Source organism: Pagrus major, chromosome 10 (assembly GCF_040436345.1).
Source record: "Pagrus major chromosome 10, Pma_NU_1.0".
Taxonomy (NCBI): Eukaryota; Metazoa; Chordata; class Actinopteri; order Spariformes; family Sparidae; genus Pagrus; species Pagrus major.
The window spans coordinates 10,132,237-10,158,808 of NC_133224.1; positions in this window are offsets into that span (position 1 = coordinate 10,132,237).

Here is a 26,572-nt window from a genome sequence, read left to right on the forward strand (position 1 = left end):
TCTCTTATTGGTCGATGTTACTTTTCCGATATGTCCACCCCCACAGTGTAATTTCCCCAGGGGGGGCTCACGGTTAAGCAGGACCTGAGGCACCCACAGACAATAAATGCAGACACAGAGCAGGATCGAATATGAAGCATTCTGCTCAGACACAATCCATACAGTCAAGAGTGTTTTCAGTGCCATAAAGTAAGCCGTCTTGAGTGCGCGCAATCAACTTGAAGGCGGGTTACTTCCCCGGTCTTGAAAAAAGATGCACGAGCTAATCGCCCATCTGTCACATTTACTCACCGAATGTTATTCTTACTTTTCAGTAGTGCTGCTACTGTAAAGCAGCTTAGTTTTGCTGTGACCTTTCATATGTTGTCTCACCGTTCTGTGAGTCCCAGCGTGTGTGTGAGCGTAAATATACTTTACAGTATTTGCAAACAAGCTGACGCTCATGTTAAAAGGAGCAGTGCGGCGCGGTTACACGTGTCTCCTTGTGCTAGATGGCCGAAAACATACATTCCTCGGAAAGTGTGGACAAATGCTGCAAATCAATTTCACACTTAGTTATGGGCGGAGTCCATGTGTATGTATTGAGTCGCTTTGAGACTGTGGTTGTGTTTGTCAAATCTGTAGCTGCAATGGCTGTGGGGAGTGTTTTTTTTTTTTCATCAAACATCATGAATAATTTTGCATTTAAAGCTATCTTCACGTTTGTGCTACTTCGTGTGCAAAGCAGACTAAATAGAGAATAAAAAGCCTCGGAGAGCCTGTCCCTCCATTGTTCTGCTTTGTCATGGCTCTGTTTACATTAAATATTTGTTTATGTGTGCATGTTTATTTATAAACGTTTCCCCTGTGCAGGTACGTTTATCCGCCCAAATGCAATCGAGTCAAATAAACATGTACATATGTGGAAATTTGAATTGATTCTGCATCACAACAGTGTGTCTGCATCAATACCCCATTTCATCGGCGGCCCCGAGAGCTAAAACAAGCCTCCCCTGACGGCAAACCCAACATCCCTCCAAGATTGTCGCTCTCCCTCACCAGCCTGCCTGATAGGTAACACAGTCAAAATGGGCAGAAGTAATGGGAGACAACACAGGCGGAGGCAGTGCCAACAGCTCGCGGCTCCTGCATGTAGCGAGCCGTGCCCATGCGACAGATGGATGTAGTCTCTGGACTGATTAATGTGCTCGCTGGCCTGTGCTTCAGTGGCCGCGCCGATGAAGGAGTTCACAAAAGTGGTCTGGATATTTGTTCTGTCTCCAAAACAGGTGTTACACTTGTTTGGTCCCCCTCATTCCACCGCAGTTTGTATAGCCGGATGATCCAACCAAGCATATCTGACACGAAGGTCAGCCACGCATTATTCCCTACCAGAATACATAAATGAATCGGCGGCGAGTCAAACCTCGTGCTTGCATGAATTCATCATGACACGTAATGGAACGCCGCGACAGGGTGGAACACAGAAAAACGCAAGGTCAAACTTATTTATAGAGCCTTTCAACGAAACACATCACTAAGTGCTTTACAAGGCAACAAATGACATAAACAATGGCTTAACTTATGCAGGATACACATGTGGTTTTAACAAATCACAAACATGTCCGCGGTGCTCGGCCTGCGTGGCGCAGAATTTATTTCGTGCCACTACTTATCTGATTTTTTTTTTTCCCTCTAGTTTTCATGCCACAGTGCTCTCTCTAGTATTTGCAGAGAGAGCACTGGGGAGCTCCTCTATTAGGGCACCATATATAAAACAGGGAAAATCAATATGCATCCTTTCTCCTGGGCCAGACGAGCTCCGCTCCTCGATCACAGCATGGTGACATGGGGAGCTTGCCGGAGAGCCAGCCAGGAACGCCAGGACTAATAGTCGTCAAAGCCAAGTGACAGTGAGGCTTATCTGTGGTGAGCCATATTTCCTCTGCCTCCCCAAAGATCTGGCTGGACACTGTGTGTTATCCCTCCCTCCTGATAAACCTCATCTCCCACACACAGAACCTATACTCTATGTCACATCCAGGCTATAAGCTGCAGGCGCTCCGCTCTGGCCCACAGCAGCAGCCATGACAGCCATCTTCTCGACTGGGAAAACAACTGTAGTTTTTGTTTCATAGCCCACCTAATACTCCGCTGACACACATTCCCTCCTCCGCTCCCGCTCCTCACACTTGTATGTATGCTTTATACCATCTTTAAAGATCACGTAGTTCCCCCTTTGAGATTAGCGACGGGTAAAGATGAAAAATTGCGTTTTCAGCACAGTGACATCTAATCTGTTTGGCGAGCTTTAATTTCCCTCGACGATGTAAGTGCTGGTGGGCCACAAACTCACGGCAGACATACTTTTGTCAAAGGAGGAGGATGACACCGGAGGAGAACATCGCAGACTTTTTCTCATCTTTGATTCCATTTACTTACCCTAGAAAGCTTGTTCTCTCTTGACTTAAATAAAGTGTGATCTGGTTTCCTTAATTCGCTGTATGGTCAATAATTAATAGCTAGAAATATCATTACAAGTGAAGCTTTCAGATTTTTTTTTTGTCAGTGTCCCAGCCATTTCTCCATGTTGTTGAGAGATCTGCAGCTAAAATTAGGGACGCACCATTCTAATACTGACCTTATTAAGCATATCAGATATTACCCACACACCGTGACCTACGCCCTCACTTACTGTGTGTGATTTGCAATAAATTAATTTGAAAACGAGGGCAGTGGTCAGCTGTGATAGTGTAGGCTAGTAATGTTTAACCTTGTGTGTGTGTGTGTGTGTGTGTGTGTGTGTGTGTGTGTGTCATTATGGTAAAATGTGGTCCTAGAGAGACCTATTATAGCAGGAACTACCACAGAAAGGGCTTTGATCACTTTGCTCGGTACAAGGTGAGAAAAGTGTTCTGACAAGGGACCGGGGCCCGTTCCCAAGGCTGAGTGCCTGTTCTCAGGTGTCGTCACACCCCTGGTTGCCTTGTATTTTGTTCAAGTAGAGGAGGGCAGGGAGGTTTGTGATCCACGATCAATTTAATGCTTAACAATGCCACAAATGAGAAGAATTAGCTAGCTAGCGTGCTATTTCCTGACTGTGTGTTAAGTGGTTGCCTGGTGCTAATGGGTTGTGCTTATGTTTTTCTCGCAGTTGGTTTGTAAAACAAACAGCTGGCAGCAAAGCTAATACAGCGGATTGTGAGCTGTAGTTCCCCCAGTAAACACATTGACCACTTAGACTGTCCAAATTGGTTAACAAGGCCAAAGACATTCTTGCAGCGCAGAGTGGCCCCAGAGAATAAGTGACCCCTGGAGCAGCAGCAGAAGACCAGGAGAGAGGCCAAAGAGGTCGGGGTGTTTACCTTGAAGACTACAGCCCATAAAGCACCCAATCAGAACTGCAAGAAAAACAGAAATGACCAAAGCTACTATGAGTTAACGGTCTGAGTCAAGCGAACACAACTAACGAAGCCAACCAATCACAGATGCAGTAGGGCGGGTCTTAGAACAAGTCACGTGGGATCCAAACCATTGTCACAAAGTCTTTTTGAAACATTGCATGGACAAAATACCTTACTGATGATGAAAATTTTGAAGCAGGAGATTAAATAACCACAGACACTGAGAAAATATTAAAGCAACAATATGTGGAAATTGGCATTTTATGTGATTTGGCGCCCCCCACAGTTTCTGAGTGCAACGCCACTGTCGTAAATACAAATCCCAGGTCTGTAACAATTTCTCAGATGTAATGTAGGTGCCAACTACAAACAAAACTCATCACGTCATAACAACATTATGTGTTGAAAACTTGCATGTTGAAGTAAACATGTATGTAACCCTCTCACTGAAGGTACATAGTGCAGAAACAAGTGATAGGGGGGCAGAGTGGCTGAGACAGAGACACCATTCACCCTATTACAAGACACTGTAGCATCAACATGATTTTGAAGCCGTTATTTTAAGGTAAAAAGTTACATAACGTTGCTTTAACTTGGTTTTGGTCTGAGAGGGGAAAAAAAACAAGTTAGCGGAGGTGGTTTAATGAAGAGCTACAGATATGATTACTGTATGTCAGCAACATGGTTTTCCTTAGCTGTCATGTGGACAGAGAGGATATCAAGATTAGCATCAGCTCTGATCATCATTTATTAGAGCCAATTAGCATTCTTCGCAAGGTCCGTAAATGTATACAGTTAAAGTAATCCCCAGTTACAATCAGTAGGATCAGTGCGTGTCTATCTGAAATGGAATTAACAGATGACAGCCTCACATGAAGATGAGGAATGTTTCCTTACACTAAAATGAGGAACATTATTTTTCAGCCTTCTCTTATTGAGCAGCATATTAGTGCAGCGATGAAGAGACTATAGCTGTGAGGTTTCTATTTGTCTACACAAAATAGAGGCTATTTTTCATCCTGACAGGTATAATGTGGCCACGTTATTGGCATAATGTGCAAGTAAGATGAGTAACGCAGGAGTTTCTTATTGGCCTCAACCTAGACGTGCAAGAAAAGGGCTGTCGTTCGGGTTCAAATTAAATTAGTGCGCTTGACACTTTGACACGGCAGTTGAGTCCCTCGTCCCGATCTGCCCCTGAGAGTCATCTTTCAATTTGGTGAAATCAGAATTACGTTGTCAAATTGCCGCCTTGTCTCGGGATCCATCGCTCTCGCCTTCATGTGTGCAAGTGCCAACTGCACCTCCTGTGGAAGGACAGATTGAGTAATAGATTGGTCTCAGGCAGAAGGAGGGATGGAGGGAGGAGGAGGAGGAGGAGAGAGGGGAGAGGAGGGTTTTGCCGGAGAGGTAGTTGAGTGAATCAGATCTTCATTTTCTGCCTCTTTGACATGTGTCACAGTGGAGCCTGCTGCGATTACGTAACAATGAGGACCAGCTGAGTTCACCGCTGGGCGTCCGTGATATCTGCCTGATAAATATACTCGGGGGCTCAGAGGCAGGCACGCAACGAGCCACGTTAAAGGCCAGTGTCACATCAAGTGGTCACAAAGCATCATCTGCTCAGCATGTCACCGGTAATGACAAGACAGCGGCGAGGACAGAACACGACGCGTGGTCCCTCAAGCTTTAACTACATACCTGATCACTATTAGAGCTCACCTGCTGGAAAAATATTATGTCCAGCTGCGAAACAGGCAAACCAATTTAACAGAGAAATATGCAAAGATAGTTGAAATGTATTTCAATAGTTTTTTGATAGTCATGGAACGACAGGGATGGTATTTGATTTAAACAGAACATGAGAGCACAGTGAGAGCCACCGCTGATGAACAAAAGTCACACTCCTGTATGTTTTGACTTAAAAGGGAATACTCAGTTCCTTATGTATTATATCTCCAGGACTAGCATGACAAGCTGTCGAAAAAGACGCTTAAATATTAAATACCCTCTCAGACTCCTGTCTGTGTCTATTTCGTCATGCAAACATGTTTTTTTGTCATAGAAAGTGTGGATTTAACCGAGAACAGTACTCCACTACAATGAGGATTTCTAACATGTGATTTCTTTCTTGTGCACACATCTTTTGAAGTCCACATTCAATTAGAAAATGTATTTTGCCACTTTTTTCCTTCTTTTTTTTACCCTTGTTGTGCAGAATGGTGTTTGTGCAGAGTTTGATACTTGAAGGCTGTTTTACAGAAGGTGGAAAGTTTGAGATTTGTAAGTGTTAGAGCCTGAACGATTGATTGGCCGATATTATTGATTGATATTGAGCTGTCAGCAGTGTTTTCAAAGATCTCAGAAGTTGTATTTGAGTAAAAGTGAAGGGTATCATGTTGAAATATTACTTTGGTAAAAGTGAAAATCATACATACAAATACTACTTTACTGAGTAAATGTCTTAAAGTATCTGGTATTTAATGTATAAACGTAATTTTCTATCGATAAATGTAGTAAAGTATCAAAAGTTAAAGTAAATTATACATATATTCACATGCACATATATACTGTATACTATTGTCGACTGATTATGAGCCTGGCTCATCAGATATCAGATCAGTCAAAAAAAGCAGGAAAAACACAAAGACAGGAAGTGTAAAACAAAGCATGACACGTGAGGATAGAACCTACAAAATAAAACACGAAATGACTGAACGAAATACCCAAAACTATGACAATTGTAGCCCTACTTGGGCCTCCATTTTAATTAACAAATAGATCATAATTCTGAGTGAACACCTACTAAAATTTGCAGATAAATCTACATTTCTTTTTAAATCTTAAGATTATCCAACGACTTTTGCTTCTGATCCAGCAAACTTCTGAGTTCCTCTAGTAAAAAGTCCTGAAGATGTCGATGAAAGTGAGAGTCGTGTAAACGCCTCAGGTTTGATAAGACAACTCTCCACCATCTCTGCCCGTCTGTCATCGAGGTGGAGACTGATGGCAGGTCTCTGATGTGGTGCAGAGCATTAACCATGTCATGCATTTGCACAGAGCGGTCCTCCATCACATCCCGGAGCACTTAGCCCGGGCGGCGGGGGGAGACCCCGCTCATCCCACCCCTGACGGCTGAGACTATTAGGGTGATGCACGGCGGCTCATTCCTCATCCTACACTGGAAAGGTGATGGATCCGCTCCAGCCCCGGGCTCCAAATGGTCCTCCCTCATTTGGGAGAAGGTAGGTGGGATGGAGGAGGCGTGGGCGCAGTTGCAGATGTATGATGGAGAGTTATGAGGTTGAGCCATGTGTAAAAGGTGCAGAGTTACCTCCGTGCTGACCGCTAAGGTCACAGGTTCAGCTCCTTGCTAAAGGACAGTTAAAGATTTCATATTTATGAGCCAGGAGATTCATTTTTTATGGCCAACATTGTGAGTTTTAGATGTTTCATAAATGCACGACTCATTTAAGATAAAACTCTTTTCTGTATTGATACAAATTCAATTAATTAGACTTGCTTAACCTGCATGACTTCCCAACTGAAATCCACTACAGTAAGCATGCTGTTTTGTTAATCACCAAGGTAAGAAAAAAAAGAGAAAGAAATTACAAACCGTTAAACAACCTTGTTAACAGCAAAAGATGCCCCTTTCAGCACAATTCCTCTCTGATAATGAAATATAAAATACTGCTTACTGTACATACACGCCGGCCGACGCACATCCTCATAAATATCTGCACCATTATGCACACACCGAATGCAGTATAATGAATAATCACAAAGTCATAATTACCTTCTAACAACCTTTTTCTCACTACAGTGCATCTTTGTGATTGAAGTCCACCCACATTGAGTTAATTGCATTTATTCCCTGATGCCGCAAATATGCAATTAAAATGCAGGCATTACACACAGCCCTGCAAAATCATCAATACCGTGCACAGTTAAAAATAGGGCCGGTGTTTGCCTCTCGAGTGCAACCCTAAAATTTGTTTCCAGAGAAGTGAGGGCGGACGATGATGTGGCTCTGCAATGGCACTCCATGCATTTTTCTTTGTTCTTCTGCATTACTATCACTGTCATTTTACTTTAATTGGAAACAGATATAATTTATTATTAATTAATATTGTGTTGAAGTAAGATAACAAAACATCAACATTTTGGAAGCTCAAAGTAGTAATTGATTTGTCCAGTTACTCAGAAGTGACACTGGATTTAAAGCTGAATGCACAATAAGAACTCTAGCAGGTAGCATTAATGCAGGTGTGCAGGCTGCCATCTTATAATGGGTTAAGGTTTCCAAAGGTTTTTTTTTTCTTATTTGTTTGTTTTTCAGCCTCCCACTGTCCAGCTGATTACAGCTGGACACCAGACCTGCTCTGAAAATAACCTCTGAGACCAACAGATGCCAGTTTGAATACCAGCAATAAAGTACAGAGGTGATTTACAGTAGCTATGACCAGGACTGAGGATGAGAAGAAGTATCAGCAGCGGGAGAAAACGGCATGTTTTCCCATCTTACTCTGTGAATTGAGGATTTATTTTGACCAACCATAGGTGTTTGTGGACAAACCAAGACTGTTTTGGTGAGTTTTAATTTGTTTACGTCAAGTTTGAATGAAGTGTGTTTTACAATGAGTCAACGAGGTAATTAACGTTTCTTAGTTTGGTAAAAGAGGGAAACTTAAAGGTGCGCTATGTAGTTTTGGGAAGGAAATTTTAATCGGAAGAGAAAGATCTAAACTGACTGATTTTTTTTTAAATGTGTAAACAAACTAAATAAACAAACTCTCTTTGTTTTTATGACTGAATAAACTGAATAAACAAACTGACCTTAAAGGACAACACAGTTTCACACTGTTTTACTTTGTTTATATGTGGCAGACCTTGCCACCTTTCCAGCTTCAAACAGTGTTCTGGACCTTATTTTCCTCTGAGAACAGCTTGTTTATTCAGTTATGGAAAAAATAAATATTTCTGAGTTTGTATTATTACATCATTGATATTGTAAATATTAAAATTCTGAGTTTGAATTTCTTCTCCAAAACTACATAGTGCCCCTGTAATTCTATGTGAATACTTGTAGAGCCCTCAATCAGCCAAACTATACTAAAGTAGGAAAACTAATCATGATCCCGTAAAGCAGATTTTTGATGAGAACCAATGGTGTACTGTAATCCATTACTTCCTCTTGGTGGGGCAACACAAATACAGTTTTATACTCAGTAAACAGTAACAAGTGGATCATCCATCTACATACTGCTTTATGGGAAACCATTATGCATGCTGTTTACATAATTGCAAGGACAAATTCCTATGGGAGAGACGGAGATGGAGGCCTAAGCATATGTCATCATCTCTTCTAATGAAACACGCTGAGTGTTTATATTGATTAAAGACAGCCTGAGGGTCTGCACACGTGTGTGTGCAGGTCTGTCTGCTAGAGGAGAAGGCTGGAGACAAAGTGTATATATACAGTACATTAGGTACAGCAGGTTTCAGTCAGTGTACGTACAGTACTGTGTGCGAGACAGCATGTACAGTAGACTATGTTGAGCGCAGAGGCAGAAACTCTTAATAATGCAGCTCGTCGAGCAGGTTGGCCCCTTCTCCATTTGCTCAGGCAGGTTGGGAGAAATGCTGATGATGCAATGTGCTGACCCAAATACACTACCTGCTCCCAGCAGACTGCACCAGCTGGGGCAATCTCTGTCGCTCTCCCTTTCTCCCTCTGCCTCTTTCAAAAACCCTTACCCTTCTTTTCATTTCTCCCTCTGATCGTTTAAAAAAAGAGGGCTTGCTTGTATGTTTTTTTCCCGTATTGTTCGCCCTTCTCTGCTCCTCCATGTGCAACACGATCACACTCAACAAGCGTTCAGTGTCTTCTTGCCGGTCTCATTTTTTCCAACTTCCCTCTGTACCCTCGTCGAAAAAAAACGCCCAGTGAGTGAGAGATACGCCATTGAGTTAGCCAGGAATCAAATGCTCAGCCTTGTAGTGCCAAAGCGCTGGAGACATAAAGGCTGATGAAATTGCTCACCAGTTGTTGACAGGGGGGAAAATTGTGCAGAAAATGTATCACAGATAGAATAAGAGCAGCCTTTTGATCAGCAACACAAGATAACGGCAACACGACCAACTCGCTGCTCGACCGTGCTATCACGCCGGTTAAATACAAATGTACCAGATGACCAATTTATCGCTCATTGCTCTCACGATACAAGCAAATCAAAATTAAAAAAAATGTTACTTCAAAATACCCAAGCCTTTTATATCACCACTGAGTGCCCTGGGGAGCTGCTGTGTGGAGCTGGAGCTGATTCCACATGTACACAGACAGTACAACACATGTGGACTCACATTACATTGTACCAGTGGTGGCAGAGGGCCTGAGCTGAAAGTGATTTTATAATCTCCAGAATAAAGATAAGTGAATAGAGACATGTCAAAACAAGCCTTGAGTCAAAAGTTGTTGAGGTAAATCCATGACCTGTCCAAGTGAAGTGATTGGTCAGTCGAGGTCAAGTCCAAGTCACGTAACAGGTCTATAGAGACAAGTTCAAGTCAAGTGACAAGTCATTCGAGTCCAAGTCCACATCAAAGGTTAAGCAAGACAATAAGTCCAAGTCCAAACATGCCGAAGACATATAGAGTGACTTGAGCCCAGAATCAAGTCAAGTAATAAGTCAGTCAAGTTTCAAGTCAGTCCAGACACATAGATTTCAAGTGTCAAGTTATTCAAGAGTCCCAAGTTATGTAACAAGTCAGTCTAGACATATTCCAGTAATGTAGAGTGGGTTGAGACCAAAACCAGGCCAAGTGATGACTCGTTAGATAAGTTACTGTGAAAGTTAAGGTGAAATATAGTCCAGTGACAGGAAAGTCAAATCCAAGTCGTGTGACAAGTAAGTCAAGACGAGTAAAAGTCACATAACAACTTCACCAGAACAAATCCATGTCCCACGTCAAATGTAAAGTCAGTCGAGGAAAAGTCCAAGTCCAGTGACAAGCCGTTTAAGTCCAACTCAGTCAATCCAGAAAAGTGAGTCAAGATAAAGTCAACGTTAAGTGACGAGTCAGTCCAAGAGTCAGCCAAGGTAAAAGTCAAGTCAGTCAAGGCAAGCCCAAGTGATGTACAGTAGTTTGAGTCCAAAACCAAGTCAAGCAATGAGCCAGATGAGTTCAAGTCGAGTGTGAAATCAATCGAGGAAAGTCCAAGTCCTGTGACAAGTCAGTTGAGACAAGACCGATTCAAGGGACAAGTCGGTCAGGATAAGACCAACCAAGTCTCAAAACTAGCCAGAGAAAGTCATGGGTCTTGTCAAAAGCAAGTCCTTTGTCATCTGAAGTCATGGAGGAAAAATCCTTGTTATAGTAACAAGTCTTGTGACAAAAATCAAGTCAATTCCAAGTCTTCACATCTCTGAAGTCTGAGGTCTTAAGTTTTGGGACTTGACCTTTTTCAATTCGTTCAGGTCTTAGTCAAGGCGAGTCTACAGCGAGTCAAGTCTCACAACAGTCAATTCCAAACCAAATCTGAATTTTTGAAACTGAAGTTTGCTATGAGTCCAAGTTGAGTCAGATATACAGCTGTGGGTGGAAGTGAGAAGCAATAACTCCCCACGTAGAACAGGGCAGTAGGTGGTGATGTACTGGGCATTTTACAGAGTAGGAGACACTGTATATGAATGCAAGGCAAGCGGTTGTCTCAAAACAATCTGCTTCCTTTGAAGATCTGAATGGAGAAATGGTCAGCTGATTCATTTACTGCCTGTTCAGACTGTATGAAAACCACAACAGTGGTCACGTCCCCACAGCAGAAAGACGGAGTAGAGAAAATGTATCCCTGTCAGAATATCAAACCTCACACTGCAGTAGAGATAATTCTGCGTAACCATAGCAGTTCTGAAACTCGAATCCTTTTTGTGGCTGGATCAGTGTGGTTTTTAGCGAGGGGGCTTATGCGTATAATTACATAGACACACTTATTTTCTGCATGACAGCCTTCCTGCCATAATAGCTTCTGTTTTCAGGGGGAAAAAGAAGAATGAGTATCAGGTAAATTGGAATTCTCTCATCATGTTTTTTCTTTTTTTTTTCCCTAAGCCTGTGTCCGAAATTACTTTTTCTCTTTCTTTACTGAAAAGGATGATTGTATAACCAAAATGGAGAAGGCTAAAAGGACAAGATAATATGAGCTAGGTGGATTTCTTTCTTTGTAAATTTTTGCTACTTTAAATTCTCTGTGTGATTCCCAGAATCATGGACTTCCTGATGAATTCTGACTCCTTCTCAGACTGTCTCAACTGGTTCAACAATGATTTATTTTAACATGCTGCTCTCAATACTATAATTTGCATTGTTAATAGAGCAGGGAGTTTCTTGCCATGCTACTTATTGATTTTCCTTTTTTTTCTGTATGATGACATTCGCAAACTTTGACCGCGGCGCTTTCATTTGTAAGTTGTTAATGAATTACATTTTTTTAAAAAAAGGTCGTTGACAAGAAAACATCCTCCCTTGCTTCGCCCTCATGTATCTGTTAACTAGCGGGGCAGAGGGCAATATCAGCACATTCATTAAGAGGTCGTGGTTTGCACTTATTATTCCATTATCGACCTTGATCTGAAATTTGCATCATGCTTTATTCTTTATTCAGTGGTAATCGATGTGGGCTAGCCTGTTGAGTTTTAAAACTGGTGATTGACATTGATAAATGGAGGGGCCGGTGCAACACAGAGCACAAAAACTGAGCGGAGGACATGAGCACTGTCGAGGTGCGGCGGGACACATTAGGGGGAGGAAAAAAAAGTAAAGCAAGAGCTAAAATCGTTAAAAACCTGAGAGGGAAATGTAGAGATGGCCAACATTTTACTGGAAAATGAAAGGAGAAAATAGAGGAGTCTGCGGAGGGAGAAGAAAGCCTGGCGCTCGGGTTGATGTGCAGACACCCAATCAGACAGCCCTTCATCCCTTAACCCCCAGCCAGGAGGAGAGCAGCAAGATGAGAGGAGAAAGGTGGAGGGGGGAGGAATCAGCTTTAGAAGTGCTGAAGCCGGATTTTTATTTTTCTTTAAGAAAGAAAGAAGTATAGGAAGAAGGGACGGACAGTGTTCTGAAGAGGAAGAAGACACAAGAGCTAATCTTCTGGAACAGGGGAAAGGCATGAGTCAGTCAGATGAGAGCAGGTGGAAATGTGGAGCTGAGACAATGTGTTTTTTCCTCTGCAGCCTGCGAGACGAAGCTTAAAAGATTCAGGCTAAAGGATCCCTACACAACACCCTGTGCCAAGCAATGAAGATTTCATTCCTCAAATTCGGTTGCATAGCTTGATTTAGATTGAATCCGCAGAGGAATATGAAGGTCAGGTGCTGTACTATGTACACACTCAATCTCCATGGCCATTAGTGCTTACTTATAAAGCCATTAATGTCCATTATCATAATTACCTTTGCTTACTCGCAGAAGTCACTGAGTGAAATCTGCACAAGTCCCCCACAATTCTCTCCGCCAGCCATTAGAGTCTTTTTCTGGCCCCGCCGTCATCCGTCGTCTTCCGCTCTTCCACCTGACTGCCCTCACCTTCTTCCTGTTTTAAAAATACAACCCGGAGCCGCCTCATGCATATGTTTGCTTGCCACGAAAAGGTGCGCCATTAATATGCAAGTGCGTGTCATGAATTAGTAATGCAGCCAGCCCCTTGCCAGCGCGGTGTATGTCAAGTTTAGTAAGAAGGTAGCAGAAGGAGGACGTTTGGCGGGGTGTACCGAGGTACCTCCTTGCCAACCGTTAAACAAGCAGGGCTGTTGTTCCCCTTAAGGGGGCAACACGTACCCGTTCCATACCTGCAACTCAGCTCCCAAAGGGATGCAGTTTCCTACACAGCACAATCCTCCTCCTGTGGAGAACTCACAAATAGACCTTTTCAAGATCTCACTGTCGTCGGGACAAATGTGGACTGTGTGGGTTGTGTATTTTTGCTCATATTGCTCAGTGAAAAAGAATCTCCCTTTATACATCCAATCCCTCATAGACCTCATTAGTGAAAGCCTCTCTAGTGATGCCGCGTCTCACTTTTCTTGCCCACAATGGACGTCCAGCAGCACAATTTTCCTTTCCCTCGAGTGAGTTTTCTTTTTCCCAGCTGCTGAATTCACCAAGCATCGTGACGCTGGGGGGGGTCAAAGGTTGATAATGGCCAACAATCCAATTTCACAGCGCCTGCCTCTGACAGACACCGTGTGATCTTGGGTGGGACCCCTCCCGATCCCCCACTCTGCATATCCTCAAGAACACTCTGAACTTAATCAAACTTTAATTAGCCCTCTGCTTTGGTGATAATTGGCAGTCGAGGCAGGGCCAGAACTCTTGCTCCTGCAAGACGCGGTCTCTGAACGCATCCACAGCTAATCGTGGAGGGAATGATGTGGAGCCATTGGCCATAATCTGTTCCGAAGACCTCCGTGCGAATGCTTGCATGTGTGTAACAGCATGTCAGCCTGTATCACATTCAGACAGGTAATATGTAGCTACAGATATGCAAGTATTGGCGTAAATGTGAGCCTGATCTGACTGGTCAGACACTGAACAAGAAAAGAACTGACAAATCAAGCTTTATCTACCTGATGTGATTCCTTCCAACCTCCCTTTCTTCCTTCATGAATTCAGTTCATGAGGTGCTTTACAAGGTGATTAGCAGCCATTCTAACAGAAATGGGAAAGTCCTAACCCTGGTTTGAATGTTTTTCCTGCTCTCAGATATAATGCAACTAGATGGCACAAAGTGCCAAAAAAAATATATTTGAAAAACTAAATAGCGATCTCTCGTTCCAGAAATCATGACCCAGATACTCAAGAAAATCAACAGACATTGTTGTGAGCAGTTTCATGTAGGAACTATTTTCTTTTCTGTGTCACTAGCGAGCTAACTGTGCTAGCCACGTTACAGCTACGCATCTAGTCATGGACGAGAGGCCTGTGCTCGTGACAGCACGGCTGGCAAACATTAATGCGGCCCTGGCTGAACTGTGACGTTAGCTAGCTAACAAGGTCTGTGGATTATCTTGAGTAACCGGTTTTTCCAATGTATTTTTTGGGGCGCTTTGAGCACTGCAAGCCGAGCGCAATCTAGAGCAGACATCTCTTTTTTTTTTTAGCAGATATAGCCTGATTTGGGTTTTGACTGTCTCGTTTAAGCATACACAACCTAAGGTACAGAGAAACTTCTAGCTACCTGGGCAAAGTCTTCATCACTTTTTCTGAGTACAAGATTACACAATAAAAGGTGGAAGAAAGCAAAAAGTTAAAAGAACGATGAGTTGAATGGTTGATGATTGCCTGACACGGTCAAAGCCTGTCAGCGTGGTAAAAAGCTTGCCCCAAGCACCCTGAAGCCAGAAGGTTTTATTTCACATATCATATCTGCGGAGGTTTTAACAAAAGGCTGGAAAAAATAGCATCTCAGTGGGCACAACCACTGCACTCTATACATTAAAGGTTCATGGCTAATTGAATAGAGTTTCTCAATATAAGACGACAGTAAAGGAATCGTATGGAAAGAATTGACCTATGTCAGTGATGTGTGCGCGATATCGAGCAGTCGTCAGAAATATGATACATGGGTATGTTTTTAGAGCCAAAAAGTAATAAAAAACAATTATGGTCTAAGCCTCTTTGACCTGCGGGAGAAAATCCATGCCAACCCAATCTTGTTGTAGGTGCGATGATCTACTGAATCGAATGCCCTGTGAAATGAAATCAATGGAGTTACTCACTCCCGAGCCACATCAATCTGCTGAGATTGTGGTGCATGTGGATTTAGAGGCCTACTGTACCCCCTAAGAAGACCCGGGTCAATAACATTAATGTGAAAAGTTTGAAGATAGCAATAGGGCACATCCCCCCCCAACCACCCACCCACCAACACACACACACACAAACACACACTTCAAGTCAGTGTTTAAAATGTCAGTGGTGAGCGGTGCAGTCTCTTTTTTAGAGGAGGCAGCTAAACAAAATTATTCCAGCCTGACAATACTTTATTCAGGTTTGAAGGTCGAAATTTGTGCTGGATAAGTGGTTGATTCCAGGCTCACAAATAGGAATAAGAGAATGCAAATGTTCCTGTGGCTGAAAACACAAGAACCACACCAGAAAACAGAAAAGCAATCAATATCTTTGAGATAAGTTGAGTCTTAATTGAAGTGAAATATGCAGAATTGATCGCTTTTCTGTTCCTTTCTTTCCCCGTCAAATTGCAGCTGCCCTCATTACTCGCCTGCTTTATTTCTCCTTGTCCATGTGTTGCAGAGAGATGAACACTAACAGCCTGTCTTCTGGTATTAAATGTCTCTTTATGGTGCATACGCAGTACACGATTGCATGTATCAAGAGGTTCTAAAAATAGTAAGGACATTTTCTTGCCTGTTGGTTTGGTAGGAAGGGTCAAGCACTGTCATAATATTCATAACTCAGACACTTCCATAGCAACGTTACACCATTTGTTTAACACACAAGTGTTAAACACCTATTACAGCAAGTGAGGTGTAGGTGCAAGTACTGTTAAAGTCATCCGTAAGGTTGTGATGTCACAGCGATACAGTCACCACCCTCAGCAACGCCCCCAACATGGCGAAGGTTGCTAAAACACCAGCAGAGAAACACATTGGGTATTCAGTAGGGTAACCTTAAAGAAACAGGCACTAAAACAGAGCGTTTCAGACAGAGGGGGTTATGAGAAATATAATGTGTCTTTTGAACATTAAAGCACGTAAACATTTTCTTGCAGACACCCAAAATGGAAATATAAAATGAGCATAATACACGACCTTTAAAAGTGTGTTTTGCTCTTCAGAACAGCCACATTTAAAGGTGAGGTGAAAAGCTTAGAGGTGAGTTAGACTGAGAAATGGGGATAACACACTTTTGACATCCTCTCCACTAAGGCATTCATGGCGTTGCACTCCATCATACACATTAAAAGTGGCAAAGTACTGCAAGTTTGCTTCCTCACCTCTGCGCACCTGCCCGATCGCTGTGTGAAGTGGGCCCGACTGACAGATTTTTACCGAAAAGTTCCAAAAATTGGCCAGATGCACAAGAAGATCATTTGTACCAGACGAATTATGTAGTGGGGCGAGATCTGAAACACGTCTGTGTCGCCGGAGAGGGCACTGACAAAGAACAAATTTTGTTGTTTAATTTGGAGGACTTGTCGCGGAGAGGCGGGGTTTGGCGATCAGACCGACGAGCCTTCTGTTTGTTTGAAGCACTGAGGCCTTGATCAGCCAACTGTGCAAGCTTACAGCCCTCACATTTTATGGCTTTGGTTGCAGTCACTGTACATTAGGGAGCTGACAACAGTGAAGTTCGAAGTCTGTTTTTTATGGATAACACTTTTTTCCTGTCCATCCAGAGAGAATGGCATCCTGCTTGTTATGGTTGTGCATTGAGGCCATACGATTTATAACTCATTAGCAAAAAATAACTACAAACCTCCTGTAGATTTACACATGAATACATCAGACAGAGTGTTCTCAAGACAGGCATTTTGAGTTCTTGTAAGTCCTTTTGCATCATTCCAGCTTCCAGCCCTTGACGTCTGACTTTTCATTCTGGATTATTGCCGAAATTTATCTGAACATGTTCAAGTTCATTCAGCTCCCACTGTGATACAGCTCCACTGATGTTAAGGAGTTTTAAAGGCTCAAACTCTCCCACTGTCTTTGGCTTATCCTCTCCTCTTAGATTTATTCATTCTTCAAGTTGTCATATCAGGACCGAAAAGGGAAATCCATTTCGTCCGCAGCCAGTGTCATTACCAGCACTTTTTTTCCTTCAATGAAAATATGCAAGTGCTCTGAATTCGATCAATTGCATTACAGCCTTCCTTTGACCGTGGTTCTTGTGCGACTGTACATGTATGTGACCGTGGCACTCTCAGTGACAGGGTGAATAGGACAAATAGAAACCACGGAGAAGGTCTCCTTTAGAGTCTTGAGCGTTATTCAGCTGAATTTCTCCTCATGCTGCCGTCCTTGGAAGCTACACGCTTGGAACCACGACATAGAAAGAAAGTGACATTTATCTGAAGCCATCTCTAGCACTTTGAATGGCCCTCATTGATTATGAGGCTTGATGTTGACAGACTCTCAGGCTGTCAGACATCTTATATGTCATTTGGCGTTTGTGTGTGTGCACTCGTTCCGTAGATTTTCTTGTGTGTGTGTGCGCGTAACCAAACTCCAAGGCCCAGTACTCCAGGGAGCTCTCTGTGCACTGATTTGTGATAGGATTTTGAAGTTCCCTTGTGGAGCACAACAAAGTTACCTCCCAAGGACGTAGCATTGGCATTCAAGGATACCAGTTTGACACAGACTGGGCAGGCTCGTCTCCCTGCTGGGCTGGTAAAAAAAAAAAGCGAGCGGGGAAAAAAGGGAAAAGCCTTTGAAGTGCAGGCTTCATGGACTCGTCAATAGCTGGTATTGACCCTTCCCGCTTTTATTTAATAAGGTTCCCATTCCTGAGGCTTGATTTGCTGGGTGCTCATTGCTATGCTAGCGGTGCTGCAGCATGCTGTCATACTGCTGATGCCAAGTGTTTCCGCATTGATTACACCTCTGGGATTAGCTCAAATGCAAATGCAGAGTGTATATGTGTGTGTATGCAAGTGTGCGTATGTGTGTGTGCTAGAGAGGAGTGAGAAAAAGAAAGTAGCCCAACGCAGACATATCCACTTGCGATTGTTTGCACACATGTAAGTCATTTATAACAATGTGTACAATCTGTGCTTTCAAACAAGTGGCCATGCTTTACAAAGGATGCACAGAAATAACCAAAGTGTGTTCGTGCTCAGAAAAAAAATCATTAATATATCATCTAAACAGATCCACACACACACACACACGTATAATACAATAAAGAGCTTGGATACCATGCATGCATACTGTATGGGAACAGCTGTGAGAATCAGGCTTCCTTGAAAATCCTGGGAAACATTACATGGAAAGTAGAAGGAAAAAAAAAGAAACAACGTCAGGCGGGGAGAGATCAACATGCACAGAGGAGACGTCCCCTGTCTTATAATTACGCTGTGGATTAAATTGTGATCAGCCGTTCCGAATTGATGATCACGAAAGCATCAGCATAGGCGCGGTGTCCTTGCGCATATAAGGAGCGCCCTAACTGTACACTCAAGCATTTTGCCTTATTAAATAAATCCAATTTTGATTTTCATGAACACCGCATGTTTGAGGAAGTGAAGGTCAGTGCAACACAGCGGGCTGATTGAATCTTTCTGGCCTGTGTGTACGGTTCGGTTTGCCTCTTTTGTGTGCAGGTGATGCTCCTTTTGTGTGTTGTGCGAGAGATTTAGCAATTGTTGTAAAAAAAAATCAAAAGCCACAATACCCCAACTGTGTGTGTGTAGAGGCTACTTTTCTGACCTTGATTTTAAAGAGCTTCATGTGTCAGAAAAATCCCCAAATCCAACGCGCCAAACAACAATATTTTATAGAAATGTTTTTACTCAAGGTGCAGAAAGCGACTTGTATTATTCTCATATTAAGTACTATTATATTCTTACTTCCAACACCTTGGATGCTCGGGAATAAAGAAACCATTTTTAGAATTGTTAGCATATGTGTGCCTTTGTGCCTGTGAGTGAGGCTGTTCACATGTGCTGAAGACAACCATATGTGCTGAAACAAAGCTGCCAAACTGTCAAGAGCACAGGAATACAGCATGAGAAGGCACCTATTTTAATGAAGTTGATCCAACTTTTTTACCCTGCGGCTGTTTCCTCTGATTACGTTTGAATGCTAAAATAGTAGCAAACAGTTTGTCGGAATATATTTCAATGAAGCAGAGTGCACAATCTAAGTGAAAGATAAAATATGCAGGCGGTTTGATAAGTGCCTTGATCAGACATGTAAGGCTCCATTCTAAAAGTCAGTGTCGAATTTTGGTAATAACCGGCAACCACAACGAAGACTGAACAACATTTTTCAAAAAATGCTACCCCTTCCTCATCAGAAACGTGACCATACAGGCCCATTCTGAAAAATAGCTTAAAAGAACCCATATTTATGTTTCCTGTCAGGCGGCAACCTCTAGTGGCCATAGAAATTATTACGGCAGCAAAAGAGGAACTCGGGCAGAGTAGTATAAAGAGAAACAAAGTCAACTAAGGGAGGAGGTTGGGTCAAACAAGCACACGACTTTTCCCCAGGAGGTCTCGCTTCTTGTCCAGTGTGTAACCAAAACTAACTGACGAGTTATTTTAACCGAGTGTGATGTCATGTACAAAACATTACAGGCGTAACTTGTGTAACACGGGTATATAGGTATGTAGTAGCTGAAACTCAAACCACTGTTTTCTTGCCTTAACCTAGTTTTAGGAACGGTAATATACCTCATTCTGGGAGCCACTGGCAATCGTCGTTTAGGTATGAAAGGGTGTTGAAATGGCTGGATTTTAGAGATTATGCCATAAATGCCTCAGATCAGTACCAAAAAAGATTGTTACATGCCATCAGGAGTTATTTGTTGAGTATTTTTTTATTGATTCTTTAATGTTTTATGAAACATCACCAGATAAACAGACAAAATGTGAGTTTATTCAGTCATTTATAAAGTCTATAAGTCTATAAAGAGATGTGAAAGCAGATACAAATTGGTGCCAGGCTGCCATCCTGATGGATCACCAGTTAACTTTTCTTTTCCCAGGAGATTTTGTGCACGGTGGCAAACAAAATTGTATTGTGAGAGGTTTATAGGGAACCAATCTAAATGCCAATAGTTTCCTCATTCTATAGTTATTAAATTTTATAATCAACATTTACTTCATAATGATACGTTAATGCAAAAAACTTGTCTATTGCCAGTTAAAATGTACATTTTCTTATTTCTTATAAGCACTTCTGTTTTAATAATCAAAAGAATCTGAAAAGAAGTAATACATTCCCAGCAAGTGATTCTCTACAGGCGCTAGGAGTCATTCAGCCTGACTCTGCAGCACCTTATGACTCACCTTCTGACAGCTTCATCTTCAAGTTCCTCACAGGGCCAAAGGGAAAATAGACAAGCTGTCCAGAGACTGTGGTCGTATTCATCTTGTCTGCTGCCGAATCATGTTTTAAAAACTGACATTTGCTTTACTGAGAAAGTTTCACACTGCACCTTCGCCTCACACATGCACACCAGTGTGATTTTCTTGTCTGCAAATAGCAAACTGAGAGGCCTTTGGCTTCCCAGGAGAACCGTAGCAGGCTGAGGATGCCATATGGAGGTGGGTGTACCGTGTCTGGTGGGAGAGACTGTGGTGGAACTTCAGAAACAATGTAGGTATGGGGGAGGTCAACACTGAGCGGCACCCGTTGGAGGGACGGGGCATGAGGGATGTTGAGGTTTAGGCGTCACTCGCTCTCAGACGCGGGTTTCGTTCACACAGCTGTCATAGCTGCTTGGCTTGTATGACAGGTGGGGGACGTCGAGGGAGGAAAAGTAGACGGATGTGACAGAATTGTTTTATAGTCTGCCAACGTAAAGTGCAGACATCTGTTTGCAATAAAATATGGACAGATAATCGTATCATTAAAGAGAGTTGATATAAGGTAAGGAATTCATTACTTAATATCAGCAAAACCTGTCGCCAAATGTTCTTGAATGCTCAATGTGTGTGTAGTTTTGTCATTCTTTAATTTCCCTCACCATTACTAGTAAACAGCAGAGTGTAGTTGTCACATAAGGCTCCCATCATACCAACATTTGTGACAATTTCCCAACTAATTCAGTCGATTTTGAAATAACAAATTGGACTTTGCCGACCTTTCCCAGACAAAACTGTGACATCGACCAGTTGCAAACTGTCTCGACACAGTTGACCTCTGAGGGGGTGGTCACACTGCAAGGGCCAACATGGCAGAAACTTTAGCTCCCTTAGTTTTGTTCGCTTTTTTGCCTAGAAATAGCTGCAACACCAAAGCCCCGTGGGCTGGTTTGTTGTCAGCAGGGGATGTAACTGTGTCTCCTCACACGAAATGTAGCTTTTTTTAAGTTGGTTTGGCAGTTAGCATTGGGTACTATCACACACACGGATGGCTGTTTGATGGCTCAACAGTAGCACGCCACGCATTATTTTCCTCCAAGTAGGGAAGTGGAACAGGGTTTTACCAGTCCTTCATTGATTTGTTGTAATGTAGTGAGATGTGCAATGCTCCAACTTTTTCTGTCCTGAGGTTTGCACAACATTGTACATGATGACCGTCTTGTTATGGCCTGTGTCTTCAAGGGTGCTTCAGGCACTGTGGTTTTGAAGACTGACCACGCAGACAGCAGCTTCTCGCTGTTGAGGGACAAATTAAGCACTAACCTTAAAGCCCTTGGTAGGGTCAGTGAGTCACAGCTCGAATGCATGTCTCATTGAAATCATAACAAGTTTACACTTCAACATTTCACAAGCCTATTTCTACCTTTAAATTGATGCGGTATTGATAAAAATGGCTTACAACCAAACGCGGCTCTCTCAAAGAAATATACCGAACTGACGGAAAATGGAACCATGGTCCCAAATCAGAGTCATCACTATGTTTATGTTCAGCCCCAAACCTCTCCTTAAAAGCAATTTTCTTCCCTTCCTAAAGTTGGGGACAATCTTTTGAAATCCTGCAAGTACGAGGAAAGGGAAATATTGAACTGACATCTACAGAATTTCAATGTGGTGGGAGAAATATATTATCATACGGTAGGCATGTTTCCTCTTGTACATCGGGAGGAGTGGGGAGTGTTATATAACGGACAGATTCAAACTTTCTGCCACAAAAACAATGCAGAAGTTGTCTCTGTGTGTGAGGGGATATGTATGTACTCAGAATATGTGCGGTGTGTGTATGTGTGTGTTTGTGGGAGCATGCTGAGCAAGCCCGATAACCAGAATGTGCGGTCACCTTGCTTTATGATTAAAGGTTTGCACTCTTTAGCTGCTTAAAAGGAGCCCGTTTGTCCTCAAAAGGGAGAAAGGAACACGGCGGGTGGAAAAAAGTGTGTTTTATCAGTCACAGCCAGAACTCAATATTTTGCTATTTTCCTCAGATTAGGCTTATTCACAAGGTCCTATAGGTGAAATGCCTTCAAAGATAATAAAGAGATTAAGATCACATTCAGAAATCCCTACCAGGGAGAGAGGAAAGCTTTTGAAATAAACAAAGCAGCCCAACTTTCTACAATTTCACACTTTTCTTCCCCCTGTCGCTGCTTTGGATTTGGCTTATGCTTAACTTCTTAGATGTCCACATTAAGATCTTTTGATGCATTCATAAGGATTCTTTTTATTTTTTTCGCCTAGGTCAGCTATGAAAGGAGGCTGAAACCAAGAAACCAAAGCCAGAGCAGACTGAATGGTTAAAAAGAAATCTCGGAAAACATTAATCTTCTGCAAATAGGTTCCTGCACAACACGTGCTGGGAGAAGGAGTGGATAAAAAAAAATGCATTCATTTGTACGAATGGAATGAAAGTCGAAATTACAAATAATGCCTCTGAAACCGGAGCTGAACCACTTGATTATTCCATTGGCCGTTCAATCAAAGCCTTGCGTGGTCACACTCTCTTTCCAAGCTGTCATCCATTGTCTTGCTGTCAGAGAATTTGGAGGGACACCGCGCGGCCCCAGGTGTCAGTTTAGACTTGAAAATGACAATGTCACACTGCCAATGTCCCTTTCCCTGTTCGCTCGATGATATCATAACTAGCAGGCAATCAGGATTTCTATAAATGGATGCAGATGAATTGGCCTCGCATTTACTAATCAAATTCCAAACTTCTGAAGCCATTTCCATGCCAAGCTGTCAAATATCTATGATAGGGGATGCTGGGGCTAACAATGACAGAGGCCTTTACCTGTCGAGTTAAAGGGACAGCCCACCCCAAATTCAAAAATACCTATTTTTCCATTTTCCTTGGTTTATCCATCTAGATTGTTTTGGTGTGAACTAGAGACTTTTGGAAATTGCAGGACGTAAACATTAAAGGCATCCTCCTCGACTGAACTTCGATGTTAGCGAGCTTATTATTAAATTACTAATTATTAACACCATGTACTCCAGAGGCAGACATCTGTACAGCTAATATTTCAGAAACTCTGTAAGTCACACAAAAACAATCTAGATCCAAGGTTTCCCAGCAGGGAGTCTGCAACCTCTAGAGGGTCCTCAGAGTAACTCCAGGGGGGCTGCCATCTTATTGCATGAGAAGAACATATTGGTTTTTTTTTTAAGATTTAAATCTGTCTGAAAATACACAATAACATGAATCCAACACATTATTATCAATAAATGTATTAAAAAACACATCTTATTTGCACAACATTGATGGTTCCTTGTGCGTGTGAGCAAGCTAACCTACATTAAATTCTTGTGTGGGCCCCTATCCATACCAGCTTACTATTCAGCAAACTAATTGAAATGTATTGATCAGTTATCTGTACTATAATCCCAAGTATGCAGACATTCTTGTCAGCCATAGTGGATTGTTTTGTAACTTATCGTGCCGAAGACTCTGACACACCTTCCATTTCAGAAACCCACTGGAGAAACTGCAGAGGGTGAGGCTAACATGGCCGGTATTGGCCTTGCCACAACTGCAGCCAACTTGTTCAAACATGGCACTATAGATCACCCTCCGTGTTACTTTGGATCCATGGATGTAGTAGGGGGTAGGAAAATATGTATCTTTGATTTGTGGGTGAACTGTCCCTTTAATATTCTGTCATCTACTGAGAGAATTTTCGTCTTTCATTCCTCCTTTATGTAACTTTCTCCCTTCTTCTCCTCCTCGTTCTTTTCTTCCCATGCACTCCTTAAGGTCAAGTGAGGAAGGTGGAGTGGTGTTGTCATTGGAGGCAGCGTGCTCCTCCTGTAGCGGAGTCACCGGAGTGACCCCTCGTGCACAACCACTAATCAGGACTGTCACAAGGGAGGTCCGGCCCCCATCGACACATCGACAGCCATTGGTGCAGAGCCACTGCCCTGCCATTAATAAAGAGTCACATTTACATAAGTTGACAGGTACACAGTGCTCACGCCCCGCCCACCCACAAGGACTCCACACACACATGGACGTACATGAAGTTAAAGTGTGTGGTTACTCGGGTTTTTAATGAATGTGAAGCTCCTTTATTGTTTAGGAAGCGATCCATCATTGATTTTGTTAATTCATCACACTGGATTGGAAGTCTGCGCTTGATCTTCTGTGCTGAACGCTGATGTGACAGTCTTAGTCATACAGTGTTGAGCAGGATTAAACAAAACATTTTATTGAAATAATCAATTATCAAAACATGCAAAGTGACAGAAAATTAACAGGCAGAAGCGAGAATTACAGTTGTCACTTTATGGCACGTCAAGCAACACAACGCAGCCGCTTGTGTTGATTTTTGCAGGGCTGTATTCAGTCAAGGCCCAAAATAGTCTAATGTATTCATCATTTATCAGTTTCATGGTGTTAAGATTACCGCAGTGTTACACTACAACACTTGGCTGACTTGTGAAAGCTGTGGCACCCTCGAAGGAATTCAAAATATAATATGATCGCCTTCGGCAACTTTTCAGAACATAGTTGTTGTGCAGTATCTTATCTGCAAGCATTTCCAGAAATGTGTATACCACTCAGGTCAAACTGGTCAGTTATTGTTTCCACAGGGCTTGCTGAACATGACATCTTCATACAGATCTCCAATAGTTAATACAGCACAGAATGCAAAAAACAGTTTGTGTGTTTGGGTCAGACATGTATAGCTGTAACACATAATGAAGAGTCTGTCTTTAAAGTATATGTATATGTATGTGTATTTTGCTCTTTTGCATAACTCTGTTGTTGGAGAGTGAGAGCTCTACTTTTTCTTTTAAGGATCTTTGTTAACCTTTTGTCCATATTGTAAACAGTAATCACGTTACAGATCAGGGCTGAGCGTATGAGTATCCCGCTAAACCTAGACTGTCTTCAATGTAATATGTAATGTATAGTGGTGTTTCCCACACATATACTTTTCTTGGGCGTGCCAAGGTATATCTGTCGACCCATTTTTAGCATTTTATACTTTTATTTTTTTAAATACATCTGAGAGAACAACTGCATCCGCGATTGATTAACAAGTGGACTATCTTCCCTCGCTCTAATACGTATGGTCTAAATAATATAGCGTTTGTTTTGTACAAATCTATTAGTGCACCTGGTTGTTGGGATGTCGTTCGATGCGCATCGGTTTAGATTGGTTACATAATTAACAACAGAAGGAAGAGGCAAGCCACTGTGTATGCATTTAGGTGGATTATTAAGGAAAAATTATGTAATGTAGGCAAAAATAAAGCGATTCTTGTTTTTTTCTTTCTCTGCTTGGATTTAGGTTGTTTTATTGGGGATATAGTTCAGCTTTTGTTTGCTATTTTGGCCTCGTTTCACCCTACAGTCAAGCTGCACTCTCTGTCCGTCTCTCATCCTTATGTTAGCTCCCACCAAGTCCCATATTTGAGAGGGGACACACCATCCCCCTTGTTAGCAAAATGACCAAAATGCATCCCCCTTGTTAACCTGCCATCCCTCTCCATCCTCCTGGAGATCTCTGATAAGTAAACCACCAAAGACGCCATTCTAGAAGGACCCAGACCTTTAACTGATTAATTATGTTTTGACAAACAATCTCCACTGTAAACCAGCACAGCTTTTTTAGCCTTTACAGCACAAGCAGCACAGGTAACTCACAAACTAATTGCATGCTACTCAGCCAATCAAATCTGTGTATTGGCTTGAAGATAACCTATTATGCTTTTTTAAAAAAGTTTTCCTAGTGTGTGTATATGTAGATTCTTGTGCATGTAAAAGGTCTTGAAAATTAAAAAGGCCAAAGTCGACGCCAACAGGAACTCTTCTCTCCCACATAAAAAAGTGCTCCTGAAACGCCTTGCAGTAATCTGGCCTTTAATTCCATGACTTCTTGAAATCACACTATGTCATCATGTCACACACTTGCATAATTGGCCATATTATGTTAAAGGAGTAAACCTAACTGTTAGCTGAAAACATGAAAGAGCCAACTGGAGACATGGTGAGCAGTCCAGTCAGAGCAGACTAGGTTTTCGGGAGGGGGGACCTTAAAGACATAGGGGCTAAAACAGAGCATTTCAGACAAAG